Source organism: Aedes albopictus, chromosome 1, assembly GCF_035046485.1.
Source record: "Aedes albopictus strain Foshan chromosome 1, AalbF5, whole genome shotgun sequence".
Lineage (NCBI taxonomy): Eukaryota > Metazoa > Arthropoda > Insecta > Diptera > Culicidae > Aedes > Aedes albopictus.
This window is the reverse complement of record NC_085136.1, coordinates 18,768,788-18,794,071: the sequence shown is the minus strand read 5'-3', so window position 1 is coordinate 18,794,071 and position 25,284 is coordinate 18,768,788. Positions and strand designations below refer to the sequence as shown.

The window sequence follows — 25,284 nt, the reverse complement described above, 5'->3', positions numbered from 1 at the left end:
ATTGACTTGATTACGACAAGACAGTTTTTGAAGTGATTGAATACAATCCCACACATGTTTAGATGTGCATGTCGCCGACCTCAAAGCATTCAGCGCTGCTTGACTGTCAGACATGATGCAGATATTTGAATGCCTGTAATTTCTGCGTGAGCATATTACAGTACATTCTAAAATTGCTTGAATTTCAGCTTGAAATACAGTGGGCCACTTGCCCATAGAAATCGATAGGTTTATCCCAGGACCAGTCACTCCTGCTCCTACTTGATCATTCAGTCTTGAACCATCTGTATAAAATACAATTGATCCTGGACGAAGATCTGGACCACCTAACTCCCACATTTCACGGGATGTGTCAATCACTCGATATGAACAATTGAAATTGTATTTTTTCTCCATCCAATCTCCATTATTCAAAATCAAGGGATTAACGTTAAATTGTTTAAGAATACTGAGATGCCCAATAAGGTCACCTTCCAAGAGGTTCACAGATCTCTTGATCCTTAGCGCACTCTTTTCAGCTTCTAGTTGCAGAAATTGATGCAATGGTAGCAAGCAAAGCAAAGCATCCAATGCTTTGGTTGGTGTACTCCTCATTGCACCAGTTATTGAAAAAGTTGCTAATCTCTGAAGCTTTTTTAGCTTTTTTTGAGCACCTTTTTCTTCAGTTTTTCTCCACCATACCAATGAAGCGTAGGTTACCCTGGGTCTCACAATTGCCGTATAGATCCAATGGATCATTTTTGGCTTTAATCCCCATTGCCTACCAAAAGTTCTTTTACTTATCCATAGAGCATTTGTCGCTTTGGTGATTGCTTGCTCTAGATGAAAGTTCCAGCTTAGCTTGCTGTCAAGGTATACCCCAAGGTATTTAACTGTATGTGAAAGTTCCAGAAGTGTACCTTTCAATATAATATCTTTTATTACATATTTTCTCTTTCGCGTGAATGGTACAATAGTGGTTTTAGAAGGGTTTATGTTTAGTCCTTCCCTATCACACCACGAAGAGACAAAATTTAAAACACTTTGCATTCTGCTAGTGACGATACAATCATATTTGCCTCGAACTAATATGACTATATCGTCTGCGAAGCCAATAACTTCGAATCCCTGAGATTCTAAATTTTTGAGAAGATCATCAACTATTAAAGACCACAATAGAGGTGATAGTACGCCTCCTTGTGGGCACCCTTTAACTGCTTTAATACTAATAAAAGAGTTTCCAAGGTTTGCTGATATCTCTCTCTTAGATAACATCTCGCTAACCCAATCTATGATGCATTTGTCAAAATTACGATTTGTCATTGCAGATATCATTGAGTTATGAGATGAGTTGTCAAATGCTCCCTCAATGTCAAGGAAAGCCGCAAGTGAAATTTCTTTTGCTCCCAAAGATCTTTCTAGTTTTGTAACAACTGCATGTAACGCTGTTACTGATGATTTGCCTTCCTGATATGCAAACTGATATTTGCTGAGAGGAATTTTGGCCATATATGATGATTTTACGTATTCATCAATAATTTTTTCCATAGTTTTAAGCAGAACTGACGATAAGCTTATCGGCCTGAAGGATTTTGGTGAGGTTTTATCTTTTTTATTTGCCTTTGGGATAAAAGTTACCCGCACTTTTCGCCAATCTTCTGGAATGTAGCCTAATGCTAAACTTGCTTGAAAAAGTTTTGTCAATATGGGTGTTAAAATCGCCTTACCCTTCTGCAGTAGTACAGGAAAAATTCCATCTCTACCTGGCGATTTGAAGGGTTCAAAGGTGTCAATCGCCCATTCAACTTTATTCACATTGAAAATTTTTTCGGCCAAGGTAGAGGCATTTGTCCTGGATCTTTCTTGCCCAGTCGTTTCATTCATTGTTGTATGACTGATCGTCCTGGTATTACAGATGCCAGTTCCTAATGCAGATGTACTTTGGTCTTCATTTGAATTAATAATAGAACAGGGGAAGTGAGTTCTCATCATTAGTTCTAAAGTTTCATTAGCAGTTGTAGTGAAAGAACCATCTTCTTTCTTTAAAGTACCCAGCCCATTAGAGTGATCTTTAGCAAGGATTTTTTGCAACCTTGCGGTTGCAGGAGTATTTTCAATGTTTTCACATGTATGCCTCCAGTGTATTGCGGCGCTTATAATAAATCCACATTGGGCGGCGGCGATATGGCCGCTAGGAGATTCCCGCGATACAGACGCAATGTCAAAACCGAACAAATACTGTCACCCACCCAGCAGCATCGCAGCAGCCTTCAGGCCGTTCATATCAAAACAAAAGTTAGCACAATGGCATCTCAAGTGGCCAGAAATCGTAATAATATTTATCGCGACATTGTTTCACTTTACGCATACGCATCACCTCGTCGGCTTTGTATTTAATAATCAGGATGTTATTTGATGCTGCAGAAGGATGCGACTTCATCTTTTCCATTTACACATTGCGTCTGTACCGCGTGCATCTCCTCGCGGCCATATCGCCGCTGTCTCATGTGGATTTGATATGAGCGCCGCATGCAGAATTTCTGACCGTCAGGTCGCTCATAGTGGTGCGGTCATATTTTGGCAACTTGATAGAAAAGAAGAAGACAAACGCGTTTCGAGGATTTATCTTGCAAGGCACAATATCCTTTGCGATCTTCGTATTTCTTTATTATAAGAAGTGAGGGTTTCTTTATATTGAGCCCACTGTTGTGTTCGTTTCGCCCAGTTAAAGAGTTTCCTGGGCCCTGTAGCATAATCGGGCTAATAATATTGACTACAAGTTACAAGCTACAAGTACTAATATTACAAGTGCTAATAATTTGTGTTGCATAAAGGCTCAATTTTCCACTAATATTATTAGCACTTGTAATATTAGTGACCATGAAAATACAAGTTGTTTTGGTTCATTTACCTGTCAAAATTCATCCGACAGTTCACTATTAATTTGAAATGGCAGTTGATGTTTGTTTATATTCTGCATTTTCCGCGTAACATCCGGAAATAACTTCATTTATTTCGAAGTTTTGCATTCTTTATACGATAGATGAAGAAAAGCATGTGCTGTTTGGATAATTTTCGGCCGCTCTGACGAAATATTTTTTTACAAAGTATGGCACTGCAAGTACCTAGATTTTTAATAAAATGTCCCAAATATTTAATAGTACTGGTTGAAAAACAATGTATAAAGATTTAGCAACATGTATTATGCTTCTTGTTAAAATCCGAAGTGATCTGGGATGCAAAAAATGAGCTTTTACCTACTTTTATATGTCGCAACTCAATTCGAGTTAGTGTATGTATAGTGTAGCTCTTGATTAGCTTAATGATGCGCAATACAAGCAATTGATTCAAATTTATTTCGCATCTGCAACTTTACCTGTGCTTATGCAGTGACCATAATATATAACTTTACCAAGAACCTCCAATCAAAGATGGGTATTGTAGAAACTTTGGAGAAGAGAGACTCAGCAGAAATTATATTTTGGATACAAAGTGTACATCAACGCAATTTTCTCTTCAATGAGTTTCAAATATATACATACTGCCAAATTTAATCGTCGAAAACTGGAATTAAGGTTGACATGTTAGATAAATAATATCTTTTGAGATCATCAAAATGGTAAATCGATATATTCAAAACTAAATATGACTTCTGCAATACTTTAAATCTAACTTGTAATTTATTTTACAAGACCTTTGAGACTTGTAATCAAAAGTACAAGTCATAGCTAATATTTTATACTTGTAGTTTGTTTATGCAACATACACTTGTAAATTATACTAATAATATTAGTCCAACCGACTTGTAGTATTGGACTTGTAACTTGTACTTGTAGTATTTTTATGCAACAGAAAATTATAAGTTACAAGCTACAAGACTAATATTATTAGTAAAACTTTCATTATGCTACAGGCCCCTGGTCTTTTTACGAAGTTTTTGTAATTTGTTGTTCCACCATGGTACATCTCTATTTGTAGACTGTTCCTTGACGGCGCAACTCTTATTAAATGCACGCATAATCAAATTTGAAAATTGTTTTGAGGTTTCCTCAAACGATTCAATAGTGTTTGTGTTAATTGCTAACGTGTTATCCAGTGCTGCTAGCTCTATATTATACATATCCCAGTTTGTCTTTCTGGGATCTCTAATGGTTTGTATGAGTTGTTGACCAGCATCATATTCAAACAATATTTGCTTGTGATCAGATAACGATATTTCGTCTGACACATGCCAATTTTTGATCTTATCTGTGATAGTTGGACTACACAAAGTTAAATCAAGAACTTCCCCTCTATTAATATTCATAAAAGTTGGGACATTTCCTCTGTTGCATACATCTATGTTATTGTTGGAAATATATTCTAAAAGGTACTCACCTCTGTAGTTGATGTCCGTGCTTCCCCATACAGTGTGATGGGCATTTGCATCACATCCTATTATAAATGCCTTATTTTGCCTTCTGCAGTATTTGACAAACGCCGCTACTTCTGGTGGAGGCACCTCTCCCAGGTCTCCAGGAAAATATGCAGATGCAATGCAAATTTCTGTTTTCCCGTGAGTTGTTGGTACCTCCAACATAACTGCAACGATGTCCTTATTTATGAATTCTGTAATTGGAACTATTTTTAAATTTCCCTTTACTAAAATTGCAGCTCTTGGAACGAGCTGCCCATTATCGTAAATCAACTTACCAGAAGTTGTAGGAATTCCTAGTATCCTACTCTTATTTGCCCACGGCTCCTGGATGAAGGCAACATCCAGTTTGCTCTCAGTGAACCTTTTACAAAGTATAGCGGTTGCTCCCTTTGCATGGTGAAGGTTCACTTGGACGAATTTTAAATTTTTAGGGTTGAATTTGATCTGGTTCATAGAAATGCTTCAATTCACCACTGACTGTGGCAATACGTAGAGTGCCTTTAACTTAGAGTGGCGTCAATGTCAAAATTGGAACAAAGATCATGTGTCAAATTGCTGTCAAATCCATACAAACGCGCGTTCCAAACGAGCAGGAGACCTGTCAAAATCGGAACATGACGCCACTCTCCCTTCCAGTCACTCTAGCAATACGGTGTTGGCGGTGCTCGTGTTTTCATCGTGTATTGGCATCCTTACTCAAGTAAGGATTCAAATCCTTACACAACTTCCTGAATGAAATTTGTTCTAGCCTGGATGTCTGTTCTCTGTGTCCCAGCTGTTTCAAGATGTCCGAGAGCGTCCTGTGCCACGCGCGTGCGGCCTGCTTCAGGCCGTAAATGCTCCGCTTTAGTCTGCACACTTTCTTCTCATTTCCGGGCGACGCGTACCCCGGCGGTTGGCGCATATACACCACCTCGTCCAGCTTGCCGTACAGGTACGCGGATTTTATGTCCAGGTGTTTTACGTACATCCGCCGATGCCCCGCGACTGTCAACAACACTCGGAAGGTGGAGCACATCGCCACTGGAGCAAACACTTCTTCAAAGTCAGACCCGAATCGCTGGCTGCAGCCTTGCGCCACGAGTCTCGCCTTCATCCGCTCAACCTTCCCGTCTGCATCCAGTTTCCATTTGTACACCCACTTGCTTCCGATGATGTTCGTAGCAGGCGGTGGGTCCACAAGCTCCCAAGTATCTTTCGACACCAATGAATCGTACTCGGCATCCATGACTGTTTGCCACTCGTCTTTCTCTGCACAACTGACCGCTTGCTCGTACGAAGTTGGCTCGTCATCCACCATTGCCATGCCAATGAAATAGTCACTGGCCCGCGCTGGTAGTACACCTCTCGTGGAGCGACGTGAAACCTCTCGCCGGGTTCCATCCTCCGGAACAGGAACATTCTCTTCACCGTGTGGAGTTTAGGATTTCTCTGGGAAGGAATCACCCCTCACGTGCAGCACACACAACTTACCCAGGCTGACGTTGGTTCGCAAGTGGCAAGAGTGAACGCGGTTGGGTGACGCCTGGAGTTGTTGCTACGCAAGCAGGGATGCTAACATTGTCTGCTTGACAGTTCGCATCACATTCAAATGCGCTATATCGCCTGCTGTGATCATTCTCTTTATCACAGCTTTATTCAGTACATCTTATATCTCACACACCGTAGTACAGTCAGTGTCACAACTCCAATGATTTAAAGACTAGTTGTAGTTCAGGTCTATTTACTTCGGAGGTTGGAACAGTAATAATTGTAGAAAAGTATAATGTCAAACAACTTAATTAACATACACGGAAAAAACAGATTACCTAAAAAATACGTTAAAAGAACGCAAAAATAAGTATACCGCTTGAACTTTTTACCCAGCAGTGGGTTGTTTTCTCGCTCTCCCGCTCGCATTGTTGTCAAAAACAAAGCGAGAAGCAGCTACCTAGCCGATAATGTCCGTGTGAGAAGCCAAATTTGGGATTTTTGCCGTTTACCTAAAAGTGGGTTTATTTCAACCCACTAGGGTACTTCGAAAGTTAACGCTAGGTAGAAAGAACTTTGCGATGGGTTGCAATTTTCTGCCGGCATCAAACGAAAACTACCCACTCAGAGCTTTAACGCGGTATAGCGGCCAAATTTGGGCTCTCGCACGGAAGAACCGATATGAGTGAAAAGAACCTATATTTGGGTTGATTTCAGGTTCCGTGTAGGCTTCTTTGATCATGGCTTCAGGCCATTCCTCTATAACATCTCCCCCTTCAGAAAAGATCATATGGTGAGAGCCACGAAGGAAGCCTTCGGTTTCGTATCGGGTTGTTGTTAGTAGGTTGGGGTTCATTATCTTCAACATTGTCTGCAGGAACATACATACATTACATTTATTTGTTCAACATCATTAAGACAAGACATAATCAACAATAGTACGCCACAATACTCGGTTTGTGGCTGCCGCTCTCCATCCTCGGTCGCGCCCAATGCTCGCCAAGTCACGCTCCACCTGGTCCGCCCATCGTGCTCTCTGCGCTCCACGCCTTCTTGTGCCAATCGGATCCGTTGCAAACACCAGCTTTGCAGGGTTGTTGTCCGGCATTCTTGCAACATGCCCTGCCCACCGTATCCTTCCGGCTTTGGCCACCTTCTGGATGCTGGGTTCGCCGTAAAGTGCAGCGAGCTCGTGGTTCATCCTTCTCCGCCACACACCGTTCTCCTGCACGCCGCCGAAGATCGTTCTTAGCACGCGTCGCTCGAAAACTCCGAGTGCTTGTAGGTCCTCCTCGAGCATGGTCCATGTCTCGTGCCCGTAGAGGATCACCGGTCTTATTAGCGTTTTGTACATGGTGCATTTGGTGCGTGGGTGAATCTTTTTCGACCGCAGTTTCTTCTGGAGCCCGTAATAGGCCCGACTTCCGCTGATGATGCGCCTCCGAATTTCACGGCTCACGTTGTTGTCAGCCGTCAGTAAGGATCCGAGGTAGACGAATTCCTCCACCACCTCGAAAGTATTCTCGTCTATCGTAACATTACTACCCAGACGGATCCGGTCGTTTTCGGTTCCGCCTACCAGCATGTACTTTGTTTTTGAGGCATTCACCACCAGTCCGACCTTTGCTGCTTCGCGTTTCAGGCGGGTGTACAGTTCTGCCACCGTTCCAAATGTTCTAGCGATAATGTCTATGTCGTCCGCAAAGCACACAAATTGACCGGATTTTGTGAAAATCGTTCCCCGGCTGTTGAACCCGGCTCGTCGCATCACACCTTCCAGCGCGATGTTGAAGAGTAGACATGAGAGTCCGTCACCTTGTCGCAGTCCCCGGCGAGATACGAATGAACTGGATAGTTCACCCGAAACCCTTACGCAGTTTTGCACACCGTCCATCGTTGCTTTAATCAGTCTAGTCAGCTTCCCAGGAAAGCCGTTTTCGTCCATGATTCTCCATAGCTCTGCGCGGTCGATACTATCGTATGCCGCTTTGAAGTCGATGAACAGGTGGTGCGTTGGGACCTGGTATTCACGGCATTTCTGGAGGATTTGCCGTACGGTAAAGATCTGGTCCGTTGTCGACCGGCCGTCGATGAAGCCGGCTTGATAACTTCCCACGAACTCATTTGTTTTAGGTGACAGACGACGGAAGATGATCTGGGATAGCACTTTGTAGGCAGCATTCAAAATAGTGATCGCCCTGAAGTTCTCACATTCCAAATGGTCGCCTTTCTTGTGAATGGGGCAGATTACCCCTTCCTTCCACTCCTCCGGTAGCTGTTCGGTTTCCCAGATCCTGACTATCAGCCGATGCAGACAGGTGGCCAACTTTTCTGGGCCCATCTTGATGAGTTCAGCTGCGATACCATCCTTACCAGCTGCTTTGTTGGTTTTGAGCTGGTGAATGGCATCCTTAACTTCCCTCAGCGTGGGAGTTGGTTCATTTCCGTCCTCCGCTGCACTGGCGTCGTCGTTCCTTCCGTTGCCGTGGTCTCCCGTGCCTACGTTCTCCACGCCGTTCAGGTGCTGATCGAAGTGCTGCTTCCACCTTTCGATCACCTCACATCCGTCCGTCAAGAGGCCTCCGTCTTTATCCCTGCATATTTCGGCTCGCGGCACGAAGCCGTTGCGGGATGCGTTGAGCTTCTGATAGAACTTCCGTGTTTCTTGGGAACGGCACAGCAGTTCCATTTCTTCACACTCCGCTTCTTCCAGGCGGCGCTTTTTCTCCCGAAAGAGGCGGGTCTGCTGTTTCCGCTTCTGTTTGTAACGTTCCACGTTCTGTCGAGTCCCTTGCTGCAGCATTACCGCCCTCGCTGCGTTCTTCTCCTCCAAAACCGTTCTGCACTCTTCGTCGAACCATTCGTTCCGTCGATTCCGTTCCACGTACCCGATGGTGCTCTCGGCTGCGTCGTTGATGGCTGCTTTCACTGTACTCCAGCAGTCCTCTAGAGGGGCCTCATCGAGCTCGCCCTCGTCTGGCAACGCGGCTTCGAGATTCTGCGCGTATGCTGAGGCGACATCCGGTTGCTTCAGTCGCTCTAGGTTGCACCGTGGCGGTCGCCGATACCGTACATTGTTGATGACGGAGAGTTTTGGGCGCAGTTTTACCATCACCAGATAGTGGTCGGAGTCGATGTTGGCGCCACGATAGGTCCTGACGTCGATAATGTCGGAGAAGTGCCGTCCGTCAATCAGAACGTGGTCGATTTAAGATTCCGTCTGCTGTGGTGATCTCCAGGTGTAACGATAAGGGAGGCTGTGTTGGAAAAAGGTGCTACGTATGGCCATATTTTTGGAGGCAGCGAAATCAATGAGTCGTAGGCCGTTTTCGTTCGTTTGCTGGTGGGCGCTAAACTTACCAATCGTTGGTCTGAATTCCTCCTCCTAGCCTACCTGAGCGTTCAAATCTCCTATGATGATCTTGACGTCGTGGCTTGGGCAGCGGTCGTACTCGCGTTCGAGCTGCGCGTAAAATGCGTCCTTGTCATCATCAGTACTTCCGGAGTGTGGGCTGTGCACGTTTATTATGCTGAAGTTGAAGAATCGGCCCTTGATCCTCAACCTGCACATTCTTTCGTCGATCGGCCACCAACCGATCACGCGCCTCTGCATATCACCCATCACGATGAAAGCTGTTCCCAGCTCGCGTGTGTTGCCGCAGCTCTGGTAGATGGTATGATTACCTCTAAACGTTCGCACCATGGGTCCTGTCCAACACACCTCCTGCAGCGCTACGATGCCGAACCCGCGGTCCTTCAGTAGATCGGCGAGTATGCGGGTGCTCCCAATGAAGTTGAGAGATCGGCAGTTCCACGTACCGAGTTTCCAATCGTAAGTCCTTTTTGTTCGCTGGGTTCGTTGCCGTTGGTCTCGGTTCGTATTATTCTGTTGCTGATTTTCCGTTACAATGGTTTTTTACGGCTGGCTCGTACCCAAGTAACACAATATGTCTTATAGAAATTATTTCGACTCCAATATGACCAGTTACGAAGTTTTGATGTGAAGCAATAAAACCAATTTGCAGACTGCTATACGACTGAAAAAGCGCAGAAGGTGGAGCCTGCGCAACATCTTTGTGATGTCATATCCATGTTCTATATGAATCTGAGCATACTTGATTATGTATCTTAGTATGTTTTCCATTATATATTTTCAACAAATTCTAGAAAACAGTGCCTTGACAATCAAGATGTTTTATTACTGTAAATAATTAAGTTTCAAAATGTCAATAATAAAAATCGACAACTGCGAAAATCGACATGCATCAATAATTCTACCAAGCCACTTTAACGCCTAATTGCCTTACTGTGGTCATAAATTTTAATGCCAATCATTTTTTACGGTGAAATAGACTATTGTACCCCGATAAAATTAATGCGCCTTATAAATCAGTATTTTTGAAGAATTTTGCATCAAAATAAATATATAGTATTCATCTTATTTTACCACAAAAACTCAAACATGCTTTATTTTTCTCAAGAATTTGTCAAGTTTATACAAACATATAACAAATTATTGAAACATAATAGAATATTTGATAAATATTTAATAATTTAGAAATAAAATTAAATGGCACTCTGTGTCCTGGTTGGACATCTTCAAACGAGGTTGATCTGGATTCTCCTGAGTAACTTCTCGTCGCCAATTGTCACAACTCCAATGAATTAAAGACTAGTTGTAGAGTTCAGGTCTATTTACTTCGGAGGTTGGAACAGTAATAATTGTAGAAAAGTATAATGTCAAACAACTTAATTAACATAGGCTTCTTTGATCATGGCTTCAGGCCATTCTTCTATAACAGTCTGTAGCTAATACTTTCCTCAGCTGACATATCAAAATGTTGTAAAAAGTACAACAATACCAAAAAACCTCGCTCCTCGTATTCAGCGCAAGTGCGAGTGCAGTTTAAAGGTCATACAGGCGCGCGTCCTGAAAGGTTAAAAATATTGGATACTTTTTGTTATCAGCTTCAATAATTGATACTTATTCCTGAATCAATTTCACATCAGCATACGAAAGGCATAGATTCAGGCTAGGTAAGTATAATAATAAATTTTGGATTCAGGTGTCGCCGTTTATTACGATTTACCTCGATTTACCAATGGACGCATTAACGTGAACTGAGGTGTGAAATGCAGTGCAACAATGCATTTTAAGTCCTTTTCTAATTAATATTCAGGATGACATTACTTGAACATCAGAAGCACGTATCCCAAGTAACAATTCCATCGCTGATTGGTTTTGTTTGATTTTTATTAATGTTTTATTACAGCAATAATTAAAACTCACAGTTTTATGACTGCTTTTATGAAAACCATTGATAAAATGTTTTATAGTATACTTGAAGATATCCATAAAGACAGATTTCAAGAGTAAACAAAACTTTACCACAGACAAACAGACATACTACTCAGAAGAAATTTGTTTCAAAAACATCGTTTGGCATCACACTAGCACCCTCTATAATGCACAATCCGAAGCATTCGTTTGCAGGTGTACTATCCCTCGGCTCGATGTAATAATTTAGCAGGTGACGACTCCCCCGTGGCGTTACACATTCATGAAAGATGAATAAAGGTTCATGATTGAGTCATTTTATGTAAACATTGATCGGCGTCGCGTTCATTTCTTTCCAAAAGTGAGACGTTATGTAGGAACAGCAGCGCCACCATGACACATGCGAACACAGTCCGAACCACACTGCCTTTTCAAAATGACCGTTAAATCGTGCGACGATTGCGATTTGAGTGGTATGTCTGTTTGTCTGTGACTTTACGATATGTAAACCTTCTGGCAATCATTATTACCGCAATAAAACTGTTAAAACTCTCAACAGATGGCGATCCGTTCGATTAGTAACGACATCTGTTGGTGGAAAAGCAGAAACTACGACACTGCTAGGTTTATTGCGGTCATCATAAAAGTAAACTTGCTTTCGTTTTATTTTCGCTGATTATGGTCGTCGCCATATTGAAGAATTAGCTGACATGAATGGAAAATAGTTAATTTTGCTCAAATAAGCAATGAATTGATAGTTTGACGCCATTTCCATAACATGTTCACCTAAATAAAACCGAAGTAAAGTTGAATGCGCATAAGCCTACCCAAGTAACAATTCTATTGCTGATAGGTTTTGTTTGATTTTTATTGTGGTTTAATCACCGACAAACCGACGTGCCAGCTCATACAACTTTTCCAATTTTTCTTGGCAAATAAATTCTCCTTTTAATCACTAGCTCCATCTGTGCGATGATTTACACAGCTTCCTCTTTATGTGTGCGTGCGTACAGGAACTTTACCTTGTCATAATATTTTACACATTTTGAAGTAATAACCTGCATTCAATGTTTTGCGCAATAAGAAGATATTTCGTTATGAACGTTGGGATGAAATTTCATCCGGTGAAAGTTTTTATGTTTGGGAAATTTTATTTCGGACTTATTGACTATTTTGCTTCCTGTATCGAAGGATTTCTTTGAATAGCTTCATTGCATGGTTGATTGTATCTTCTATTGGTGAGATAGAAATAAGAGTGTATGTGATGTTTACATTGATCAGCTGGAAATTTTTGCGCTGTTTTATGACATCTTCTTCAAGGTTTCTTTTGTCAAAAGACGAAAATGACAGAACGAGTTACGATTTCTAAACGGTTTGAGGTTAGAATTTCTCGCCAATCTTGGAAACAGAGTGTCACGTCGGTTTGTCGGTGGTTTAATTACAGCAATAATTAAAACTCACAGTTTTATGAAAACCATTGATAAAATGTTTTATAGTATACTTGAAGATATCCATAAAGCCAGATTTTTAGAGTAAACAAAACTCTCCGATATGTAAACCTTCCGGCATTTATTATTACCACAATAAAACTGTTCAAACTCTCAACAGATGGCGATCTGTTCGATTAGTTACGACATCTGTTGGTGTAAAAGCAGAAACTATGACACCGCTAGGTTTATTGCGGTCATCATAAAAGTAAACTTGCTTTCGTTTTATTTTCGCTAAATATGGTCGTCGCCATATTGAAGAATCAGATACGTGAATGGAATATAGTTAATTTTGTTCAAATTAGCAACAATTTGAGAGTTTGCCGTCATTTCGATAGCATAAACTCTCTCTGCTCAGTTTTCTTGTAATTCGAGGTAGTTCTACTAAATTAATAAATTGATTTATTTCATTCCAAGATGATAATATTCATCATATTCGAAGCGCATTAGTTTTATGTTTCTGCAACGTCAATATTCACGGTGAAATTGAATGCTCATAAGCCCAGCGACAATATAACTACTAAATAATTACTTTGAAACGATCGCTTTCTACTTGCAAATAATATCTCTCCCTGAACTTTACGTGCCATTGATAAAGCTTCTCTGTTTCCTGAGCTATCATCATTTTTGTTGAAAAAAAAAACAACAATCATAACCTCTTTTCGAGTATGGAAAAATTTTCAACTAGGTTTTAAAACAGTTTTATTGCTACTCTTAATAAGGTTTATAAAACCCCTCCGAGAGTGGGCCACTTAGCCGGATGATGCTCTTAAAGAGGTTATCAAAAGGTTTTGATGTATGAATCAGTTTTATTGCTAATTTATCATGAAAACCTGAGCCGAACAAAACTTAAAATGTTACCTGGGTACCAACACAATAACTACTAAAATATTACTTTGAAATGATCGCTTTCTACTTACGGATGATGTATCCTCCTCAAGATCCTCCTGAACTTTACGTGCCATCGAATAAGCTTCTCTGCATCTTGAGCTGTCATAGTTTTTGTTGAATAAAAAACAACAACAATCATCATAACCTCTTTTCAAGAATGGAAAACTTTTCAACGAGGTTTTAAAACAGTTTTATTGATACTCCTAATGTGGTTAGCAAAACCCCTCTGAGAGTGGTCCACTTAGCCGGAAGATGCTCTTAAAGAGGTTATCAAGAGGTTTTGATGTACAAATCAGTTTTATTGCAAGCTTTATAAGAATGGTCATGAAGATCTCTTATAGAGCCGAACAAAACCTAAAATGTTACTTGGGCTTTGTTCTCGTTCGGAAACATGCCGGGTATCTATCTATCTGTCAAACTGCATACTTTTTCGCTGACACTTATCCCTTCCTATCTCCGCCAGCAAGAGATGTTGCGGTGGCGACGCCAGCGACTTTCGTCCTCTATAGTTTATAAACTCTATTGATTTTGTTGCTCATTCAGAGGAAACAAGCGATCCATTACAGATAATGGTATTCCGGCGAAACTGATCAGGCTGATTGAAGCAGTGTTTTCAATTAATCAAGGAAATGTTTCACAATCCAATACGCACAAACAGGGAAAAAACGCACGGTCAGTAACGGACCCTTCACTTAACACAAGGAAAAACAGACAGATTCGTTTATTTCACTTCCGGCAGAGTAGTTTAGATTTGGAAAAATGCATCGTTACACCAATAGTGATGAAATGTTCTATCATCGTTCATAGAAAGATTTCGATTAGATGGTAGCACAATGAGTAAGAAATTGTAAATTTGTAGCCAAAAATTCGTACTTTCAATGCAATTGTTTTTTTTGTGTTTTCATAAGTGCCTGTTTCTTTTCCGATGGGTTTGCTCTAGCCTCTCCCACCATGGGATCATGTGTGTTGCTTGTTAGCGAAGACCACATTATCAAGAAGACTTGCAGCACTGCTGAAAAACGGGAGTCAGTGCTAGCAGCGCCACCCCGGATGAAGGTGGCACTATTCATGATAGTGTGTGTAAATTTTCATACTCGCATCAATACACTCTTACACTTTTACACAATGGTACCACCTTAGCTCACCAGGCGGCGGTGCCGTCAGTGACGCTTGCCGTTAGTATGGGAAAATAACAGAGTTGCCTGTCTTCTTGATAAAGTAGTCTTCGTTGTTAGGCACCTAAACTTAACAGGAAATACATACTTTCATCAGCTAACAAATGTTTCGATAGAATAAGCTCCTTGTTTTGTCCACACTTTCTCTTCACGAGGATCCTGTCGTACATACATTCTATTCGTTTGATTTTCGCTTTGTGAAACGCTTGAGCTTTTATTCTTTGTAGGTTGTTTCTCTCTTATCACTAGTAATATATATGTATGTAGGTAAATTTTTAGTGATAAACAACTATTTTTTTTGTAACATTTATATTTTTTTACTCTATGTAGAATTCACATGTGAATTCATCTATTGTAAGACAACAGTGCAACAGATTTACTATTAAAGAACTTATTCTAAAATGTTCACTAAATATATCTTTACAACAATGCTGAGACGTTACGGTTACAAAGGCTTAAATTCTTATAGGTTGTCCGCTTTCCACTACAATTTGGAAAGCGCCGCATCCATCGGATCGCTCAAATCATCCATAGAAATGAGTTCTAGCACAGGCTGTGAACAGATTATATTGAACTCTACTTTTCATTGTGCAGAGTGTCCCTTCAGGTTTGTTGTGTTTTGGTTTTTAATAACACTACTATTCTGTGTCACATAGTATACTAGTAATTGTGTATTTTTTGTAATAAATGTATTTTCCCTAAACTCTGTATGGCAGTCTGTGTTGTAGAGTGTTTTTTTTTTCGCTAGTGGGTTACGATTTTTTTTCTCCTCCCCATGGGGTCCTAATTCGTACCATGTATAGATTTGTTTATAGACGAATAATATTTTAATTTATCGTAAAAATTATCTATTCAAACTTCTCGTAGTAAACATTCATAAGATTAAAATTTTGTGGTATCTCCAGACACTAGGATAAGGCAGTTTCTCCTTAGTTTAATAATTTGTAGGTAATTTTCTGCTCGGCGGGGTTTCCTTGCTTTCTGAGAATCGCGAAACCTATACGTAAGCTCAGTTACAGTAGAGGCAATTGAGCTCATTTCGACATTCGGCGGTTCAACAATCGGAGCGGCGTTCTGATTTCGACCAACAGTTGAACGATTTTGCAGTTGGTATAATGGGCCTTTTCATTAAACGTCCCAAATCAGCTGGTTTTTCGGGTCTTTGACAGTTCTTCTACGGAGATGACAAGTCCGTGTTAGCGACTGTTGTTCAACCTTTGTAAACAAACGCATGCACGGACCTGTCACATAAAAGGGCCTAATAGGCCTAATCAGAAGACATTTAAAACCAGCTGATTTTGGGAGCCTTTGACAGTTCTCCTATGAAAATGACAGTTCTGCGTTTGCGCCTTTGTTCGGCAGTTGTAAACACAGGCCCGGATTAAGCATTGTGGGGGCCCGGGGCCCAAGCGGATGTGGAGGCCCCTTGGAAGGATGACCAAAAATGTTTTTCCTTATTTTCGAACAGTACTTGAGAAATATGAAAAATAAAGCTAATGTTAGCAAGCAAAAAAGGTTGTTGTGGGGGCCCCTAAAATGTGGGGGGCCGGAGCCCGGGCCTCCCCGGCCCCCCCTTAGATCCGGCCCTGTATGAACAGTGGCATACACGAAGCTGTCAGCTGAAAAGGCCTATAGGCTAACATTTTTTTGATGACAGGTGGTCAAATGATATTTGTCAATTCGGCTGAATGTCTCTCGGCTATCTGCTTTAATCACCAGGGTGCGATAACGTCACGTTTCAGATTCCCGCATCTTGTACCAATGTTTAGGGAACTCAAATGCATTGTCAATGGGGGAACCCAATTGATGCTGGCTGCAAACAATCCTATTGGGTGGGAATAGGGATGTCATATCTTCTTCTTCTTCTTCTTCTTCTTCTTGGCGTAACGTCCTCACTGGGACAAAGCCTGCTTCTCAGCTTAGTGTTCTATGAGCACTTCCACAGTTATTAACTGAGAGCTTCCTCTGCCAATGACCATTTTGCATGTGTATATCGTGTGGCAGGCACGAAGATACTCTATGCCCAAGGAAGTCAAGGAAATTTCCTTTACGAAAAGATCCTGGACCGACCGGGAATCGAACCCGTCACCCTCAGCATGGTCATGCTGAATACCCGTGCGTTTACCGCCTCGGCTATATGGGCCCATATGTCATATACGTGGCTTTAATACCAAACTTACGAGCTTGGAAAAATAAAGAGGAGAAACGTCAAAATTGGAACAGTCATCTGCATAGTTCGCATCGAGCATGGGATCTGTCAAACGGACAAGTTTCCGTCACTTTGGTATACTCTAGACTCTTTATATTGCTAAATGGAAGGGTCGTGTATCTTATCGTCTATGTGGACGACAAACTAGTCCCTGGAGCCGACGAGGAGGAGCTAGCCAGCGTGGACAGCCAACTAAAGGAACATTTCGACGTCAATTGTCTTGCAAAACGCGAAGCATTTGCTGGGCTTGGAGATAACCAAGGACTCGGAAGGTGTATACAGCCTGAGCTTGCAATCGTACATCAAGCGGATGATTGCAACGTGCGGCATGAAGGAAGTCAAGGAAGCGCGGACGTCAATGGACCAAGGCTATCTCAAGGACACGACCAGCAGTGAACAGAAGAAGAAGTTCCCATAGACCCTGGGTAGTGTCTATGGACAAAGCACAAAGGTTTTCACGGTGGTGAGAAGAACATTGAACTTTTGGAATACATAACGAAATACAGAAGTGCACTCGCCCTGACATCATGAACAGTGCGCTGTGACCCTTGGCCGCAAGTTCAGTGCATCGTCTGTCAGTGGATAGGAAGGCAGCCACATGCCGCTACCTCAAAGGGACACACGATCGGAAGCTGGACCTCGGTGGTAATGAGACACTGGGACACGGAAGTCTACGACAGGCTCCGTGCTATTTTACTCAGGAGGAGGTGTCGCGTGGACCAACCGCTGCCAAGAAAGTGTCACCAGGGGTGTCAGTTGACTGTCAACTGGGAACAAATTTCGCCTACCCTCTATCATGTTTTAGAACCAGTAAAAAGACGTAACTACCAAACAAGAAAAGTTCAATTTTCGATTACAAAACTAAATTTAATACCGTTTCATCATGCTAAAGGCAAGTCAGTATGCGATTTGAACATAAAGATTAATATATTCAGCATATAAGATTGAAAAATTTCATTCCGAAAAAATCAACGTTCTGTTTCCACCATTCTGAAATATTAGCCTCTACTCTCGCTTGTTTTTGTTGTTGCTTTGTTTGAAGAGCGAAAATCGGCTAAAAATTGAAATCTTCTGGGCGATTATTTTTCTCAAATGAAAGGATAATTGAACACTATGACTCAAGAAATATCGATAATTACCGAAAACACTGATCATAAGCATCTAAATCGAGAGAAAAACACTGATGTTTGTGCTAATGTTGATGGCAGCCCTTCCGTGACCACTGTTGACGTCTTCGGTGACGGACAGCGACCTTCGCCATGACACATCTGCGCAAACGTCAGAACTAAGACAGAGTGAAAGCACATATGCTACATGTGAACTACAAACCAATTTATTTTCCTAAATTTCTGATATTTTCTATTATTCTATTGAATTTGTTTATTTGAGTGCCTAAATTTGATTGAGGTGAGAATTGTGGTCAGTTATTAGGAGATAGTCTATTAAACATAGTTAATTATCATCCCAACAGCAAGCAAAGTGCAGATTCCAACCTCTGTTGTTCGAGGAATAAAAAACTAATGAGTCACTGAATTTGTAAGCCCCTTTTGTAGTACAAACCTCAATGAATCTATAAACTAAATATTTATGACCTAAAAGTGCAACCAAACTTGCATCTTGTCACTTTAATTTGAAGAAGAGAGAGTCGATGAAGAGAACTCTCTCATGTTAGTTTCGCCCTTATTTAAACTCATTCTAGATATACTCTAATTGCAGCTTAAAGCAATCGCTGAAAAGATCCGTGATTTTCATTTCGTTCCCGAACAGATGTTTACAAATTAGAACCAACAGTAGATGGCGCGCAGGTGGGCATGTTTGGGTGGGCGTAGAGGGTGGGACCTTACACCCCTGAGTGTCACCAGCGGCGCCATGGTCTAGGGACAAGACACTGTGCAAACGGGAGCAACTCTGACAAATTCTGAGTGACTCTTTTTATCAATGATCGACGAAGTTTGTTGAAAGACATCCCCAAAACTGCAATTTTCATTCAGCACACGCAACACTTTGCAGTTTGACATTAGCCTCTGCATGCTGTGAGATTTTGACTTTTACTGCGAGCACTGTGTTCAAAATTCTTGCGAGAGTGAGCAGGACAGCACCAAAACAGAGCTCGCAGTAAAAGTCAAAGAACAAAGGAATTTTGCCAGCATACACAGGCTAATTGGAGCCGGACCACACTTTGGTATAAATGGGAGAAAATCTGAGGAACTGTGAGGAATTCAGAACATCATTTCGAGCACAGATTTTCTCTCGTTAAATCTGTCTTGCCCCTAGGTCATGGTCGCGATTTTTCCGCAGTCAAGTTCGCAGATTGTGAACAATCCTCAGTACTGTAGACGTTCGGTCGGTGCAAACGGTATAACTGCAATGGTTTTTAACTGCAAGTCCGGTAAGTGCAACAAATTTTCAGTTATCGCACCTGGTTCCTGGGAAGTCATCGTGGAGTTTCTCGGGAATTCCCCCAAGTGGTCCTCGAGAATTCCCCCAGGAGTTCCTCGCGAATTCCTGCAGAAGATACTCAGCAAATCCTCCTGCAGATCCTCGGCAGTTCCTCCAAAAGATTCCCAGGAATACTGCCAGAAGTTCCTTGAGAACTCCTCTAGGAGTTCCACCGGACTTCTTTTATAAGTTTCCCGAGAATTTCTTCAGGAGTTGAGTTTCCCGAGAATTCTCCCAGGAATTCTTCTACAAGTTCCTCCAGGAGTTCCTCGGAAAATTCTACAGGAGTTTCTCGGGAATTCCTCCCGTAGCTCTTCTGGAATTACTCAAGGATCTCTTAGGGAATTCCTTCACAAGACCTTCGGTAACTTCTCTAGGAGTTCATCAGGGATTCATCTAGGAGCTCTTTAGGAATTCCACCAGAAGATCCCAGGGAATTCCTCTTGAACATCTTCGAAAAACCCTTCAGGCGTTTCTAGAGAATTCATCCAGGAGATCCTTGGACATCCTCCAGGAAGTCCTCGGCAATTCTTACAGAAGTTCCTTGGAAATTTATGTTAGAGTTCCTCGGGATTTTTCCAAAATTTTATTGGAAATTCCTCCAAAATCTCATCGGGAATCCCTTCATAAATTCATTGAAAAGTTTTTCGAAAAATCCCCCCGTAGATCCTCGGCAATTTCTCCAGGAATTCATCAGAAACTCCTCCAGGCAATCTTCGGAAATTCTTACAGAATTCCTTCTGAAGTTCCTTGGGAATTCCTCCAAAAGTTCCTCGGGAATTCCTCTAAAGGTTGACAAGAATTCCTTCAGAAGTTTCCCGATAATACTCTAAGAGTTCCTCGGCATTTTTTCCAGAAATTCCCCGGAAATCCCACCAACATTTCCTTGGCAATTCTTCCAGAAGAACCTCGAAAATTCCTACAGGAGTTTCTTGGGAATTTCTCTAGGACTTCATCGGCAATTCCTCTAGGAGGTCGAATCGAATCGAGAATTCTTCCAGGAGTTTCGAGAATTCCTGCAGGAGAATCTCGGGAGTTTCCCCAAGAGATTTTCGTAAATTCCTCCTGGAGTTGCACGGGAATTACTCTAGGAGTTCTTTGGAAATTCCTTCCGGAGCTAATCCTCCAGGAGATTCTCGAGAACTCCTTCAGATGATCATCGAAAAATCCCCCAGGAGTTTGACGAAAATTCCCTCAGGAGATCCATGGAGGAAATTGACAAGAATTCCCAACAATTCCTCCAGGAGTTCCTTTAGAATTCATCCAAGGATCCTCAGGAATTTCTTCAAGACCTCCGGAATTTCTACAGAAGATCCATGGTAAATTCCTTCCGGGAGTTCTTCGGGTATTCTTGCAGGAGTTCCTCGGGAATTTCTCCAGAAGTTCATCGAGAATTTCTTCAGGAATTCCTTAAAAAGTTTCTCGGGAAAACCTCCTGGAGTTCCTTGGGCCTCTTGGGATTCCACGGGAATATTCTGAGGAGTTATATGCTTCTCGGGACTCCCTCCAAGAATGCCACGTGCAGTTCTTCATAGTTTCTCGAGGTTCTTTTCCGCCAGTTTCTCGAGAATTCCTCTTGGTCTCCAGAAAATCTACTCCAGGAGTTTTCATACTCCAGGAGGTATTCATACGTATATCCAGATGAATTTTTGATAAACTCCTGTAACAACCAAGCATCTCCTGGAAGAATTCCCGAAAAAAATGCTAGAGGAATTTCCAATGAGCTTCTAGAGAAAATAAAAAAAAAACTCCCTAAAAGGTACGAAACTGATTACACTCCTTCGAAGAGGGTATTCTGCTTAGAGGGTTCGAAAAGTCGGTACAAGATCCTTTGAGAATTATTAAGAAATTCTTGGAGGAATTTCCAAAACTCCTAGAGGTATTCTCCTAGATGCATACCCGAGAATCTCTTGAAGAATTACCGAGCAACTGAACGAGAAATTTCCGAGGAACTGCCGGAGAAATTCCCTTGGAACTCTAGAATGAATTCCCTAGGAACTCTTAACGGAATTCCCGAGTAATTCCTAGTTGAATTCCCAAGAAACTCCTGGTAAAATTCCTGAGAAACTTCTGGGAAAATTTCCGAGGAATTCTTGGAGTTTTAACTGAGGAACCCTTAGAGGGATTTCCGAGGAACCTGTAGAGGAATTCCCAAGGAGCTCCAGATGAATTCCCGAGGAACTCCTGGAAGAATTTCCGTGGAACTGCTGCAGTAATTACCGAGGAACTTCCAAAATAATTCTCGAGGAACACCTAAAGTAATTCTCAAGGAAGTTCTGAAGGAATTCCCAAGCACCTCCCGGAGAAATTCCCTTGGAACTCCAGGATGAATTCCCCAGGAATTCCTGGAGGAATTTCCGAGACAGCATTTCTCGAGGAACTCATGGAAGAGTTCCCGAACAACTCCTGGAGGAATTCCCGAGGAATTTCTAAAGGAATTCTCGAGGAACACCTTATTCCCGAAGAACTCCAGGATGAATTCGCGAGGAACTCCTGTAGGAATTTCCAAGGCTCTCCTGAAAAAAATAATCGGCAAACTCCTGGAGGATTTTCCAAGGAACTGAAAGAATTCCTGAGGTACTCCAGGTGAAATATCCGAGGAGCACCTGGAAAAATTCCTGATAAACTTTTGAAGGTATTCCTGATGGAATTCTGAAGAAAGTCCGATGGAATTTCTAAAGAGATTCTCGAGGAACTACTGGAGAAATCTTAATAGGCTTGGACAAATCTTCGGACAAGTTTGCGGAAAATTCAGGATGAAGCTCTGTTTAAAATTCAAACAAAGTTCTGGGCAGAATTTCCGAAAAAAAACCTTGGTAATATTCTAGAAGCAACCTCTGTTTTTGGAGATTTTTCAAAAAAAAAATAGAGAATACCCAGTTGAATTCCCAGAGGAATTTTGTTAATTGAAATTTTATTTTCTATAAACTATTGCTGATGAAAAATTAATTCAATAGTTCAGCATATTTCCTAAAATTTCCATGAAGTGGTTTTGATTAACAACATAAATAAACATTAATGTCCTTTCCTTGACCTGAAATCAGTAACAAATTTTGAAAACGGCGTATAATCAATGCTACACCATTGATTATACGTCGTTTTCAAAATTTGTTACTGAAATAAGGTATCACTGCCAACAGGGTATCGTAGAGTTAATAAATAAATTACAAATTACAAAATTAATTTTCAGCTTTCAAAAGTCTTCACAAAATTTGAAATGTCTTCCATATGTCTTCACAAAAATAAATGTCTTCACAGAACTTCAAATGTCTTTAATTTGAAGACATGTCTTCACATCTGGCATCCCTGGTGTCTATTACACTCACCTCGTGGAGAGTTGCATTCAAGGTTTCCTCACGACTTTGGTATGCGTGTGCGACCCTTACTTTATTCGGCAAAGTTTCAGATAAAACTACATACATTGTAAAAGTTCCCCATACACCGTTTTGCGATAGCATGCTTCTGAGCAAGTGAGTGTACACGGTGTGTTGAAACAGGATTATTATCGCACTTTCATGAACCTTAAATATTTTTTCGTTATAAGTTAGCCTTAGCTGTATATATTAAGATTCTGGAGGTTAAAAAATCTTTCATCGGGGAAAAGTAAAATAAATTCGATTTTAGTAGTTTACCACTTTTCCCATATGATATGGTATTACGCAAAACTGATGAGCCTAAATTCCGCTACAAAAAGTCCCCTTTCTAATAATAAATTTGGAACCATTTAGAGAGAAACTAATGTAAAAGTCTTCACAACGAGTTTAAATTTGTTTGGCGTTCGTTTCATGTGTCCAGCCCACTACAGTCTGCCGAAAGTCATAAATCATAAAAGTCCACATTTCTTCCATTTGTGTGGCACATAGATATTTGCATTGGAGGTAAACAAATACTTTCCATTAGTACGACTCATAAATTTGAGGAAGCGCCATACACCTGTGACCGTAGCATTTACTCTCCATGTGCTAATTTGCCTGAAATGGTGGGTATTGGTTGCATGTCAATTTCTTTGCATGCCAAATCGTGTAACGATACAGCTAAACGACGATCACACCGCCAAGAAAGATGCTTCGATTGGAAAATCATGAAACAAATTTGGTGACTTAATCACGCCTATTTTTAACATTCATGTTAACTTGTTTTGAGCTAGTTTAGCAGAAACTCTGATAGCTCTTCGAATATAATAAGAACTTTTATGTATATTATGCTCTGATTTTGCTGGGCTCGATGTTTTACTAACTAGTGAAAATTCATCCTATAAATACTTTTGTTGGCATGTAGGGCACATAGGGCCGATTTCTTCACCCTGGCTTAAGCGTTAAACCTGGTTTAACTATATGGGTAATCCTGGTTTACAGGTTAATCAGAGGTGAAGAAATCTGCCCTTAGAGAACAGCTTTTGATTACTCTTTCGGTACATGTCCTTGATACACGTACTTAAAGATAAGCATAAGATTTTGGAATTTTCTGCTCTCAGTCTAATAGGGTAACGGTTGAATTTTGGACCCCTAGAGGACATTGGTTTGAATTTAATTCAAAATCAAACAGATTCAGAGAGGATTTACACAAAATGATGATGTTAGTATGTTCGTAAAAGTCTCTACTGTCCGTTGAAAATACCCTTAAGGTCATTTCTGGCTGAAAATTTGATGAAAATAACTGATTTTTGGAGCATCAGTTTTCACTGTTTTGGACACCCCAATATATTTTGGACCCTCTTCAGTATATATTTTGGACACCCGGTGTTTAAACTCGTTTGAAACTATTTTGGAAAAAATTGCCGCTTGAATATGCTGGGTCACATTCTAATTACTTGATTGACAAAGGCTGATTATACGAACTTTGCGAATTTAATGCGCTAGAATGATAAACGTTTTTGTTTACATCTGCAAGTTTCCTCAGCACCGCAATCTCTTTTTGTAAACATGATGCGACACTCGCTCGGATGACGAGATTGGCAAAAAATAATTTCGAGGCAAATAAGGATATTTCCAGTGAGGAAATTATTGCTGGCCGTGCAGAGCAATCTTATTTAGCGAATGTTTCTAAAAATTTCCGTCATCTCATCATTAAACCTGTGTAAGTTGTGATCAAAGTACACAGGGGGTCCAAAATATATGGGGGTCCAAATTATATTGGTTACCCTAAATTGCGTTGATTAATCTTCTATCATCGCCGACGTTTCGGTCCGGCTATTGGACCATCTTCAGGGCTCGATACACAAATCAACAGGTCACACAAATTTTGCAAACATTTAAACAGTCGGGTTGTAAAGGGTCACACCGTCTGGTACACTTTTGGGCCATCCGTTCCGGTTTGGTTTTGGGGGATTCCCTAGCTGGTGTACGGATACTACCTGCTATCAGCCGGTCGGTTCAGACTATTTCCCCTACTGATCTGCTGTTTACAATCATTTATAAAATAAAACTACAGATAACCCAGACGAACATAGTAAAAAAATCACTGCACGAGACTACCATTAAAAATTCATCAGATTACTTGTAAATTGATATGTTTCCAATATATTTTAGGCTTATGCTATAAGATGTCATTCACATTGACATATATTAAGCATGCGTTGAATTCGGTAAATTCTTAATAAAAACTTATGATGTTTTGAAAAAGATTTCAATACAATTGCTATAATTATTCTTGACCAAATGATTGTTTGATTAAAAAAATGTTATGACATTCAAATGGGACTAGATAATATCACGTTAACCCGCTGTTTATTCTTACCCTACCCGTTTGAACTTGGCCCGGTGTACCTTATTTTAAACCAAATGTTGAATAATCATTTTTGAATGCATTTACATAATATGACAACGCCAATCTAATGTATTTTGCGTCAACTTTTTGTTGTTTGAGACTTAACAGCACACTTAACCCTAATGGTATCATAATTTTAAGATTTTGTATGGACAAAGTCCTCAACGGTTCAG

General features: G+C 40.9%; 1 protein-coding gene across 1 annotated transcript in view; it reads left to right on the top strand.

The window, feature by feature from the left end:
* LOC109408938 (uncharacterized) overlaps positions 1-25,284 on the top strand; it is a 463,030-nt gene that overhangs the window by 324,718 nt on the left and 113,028 nt on the right. The gene's annotated exons all lie outside the window — the stretch shown is intronic.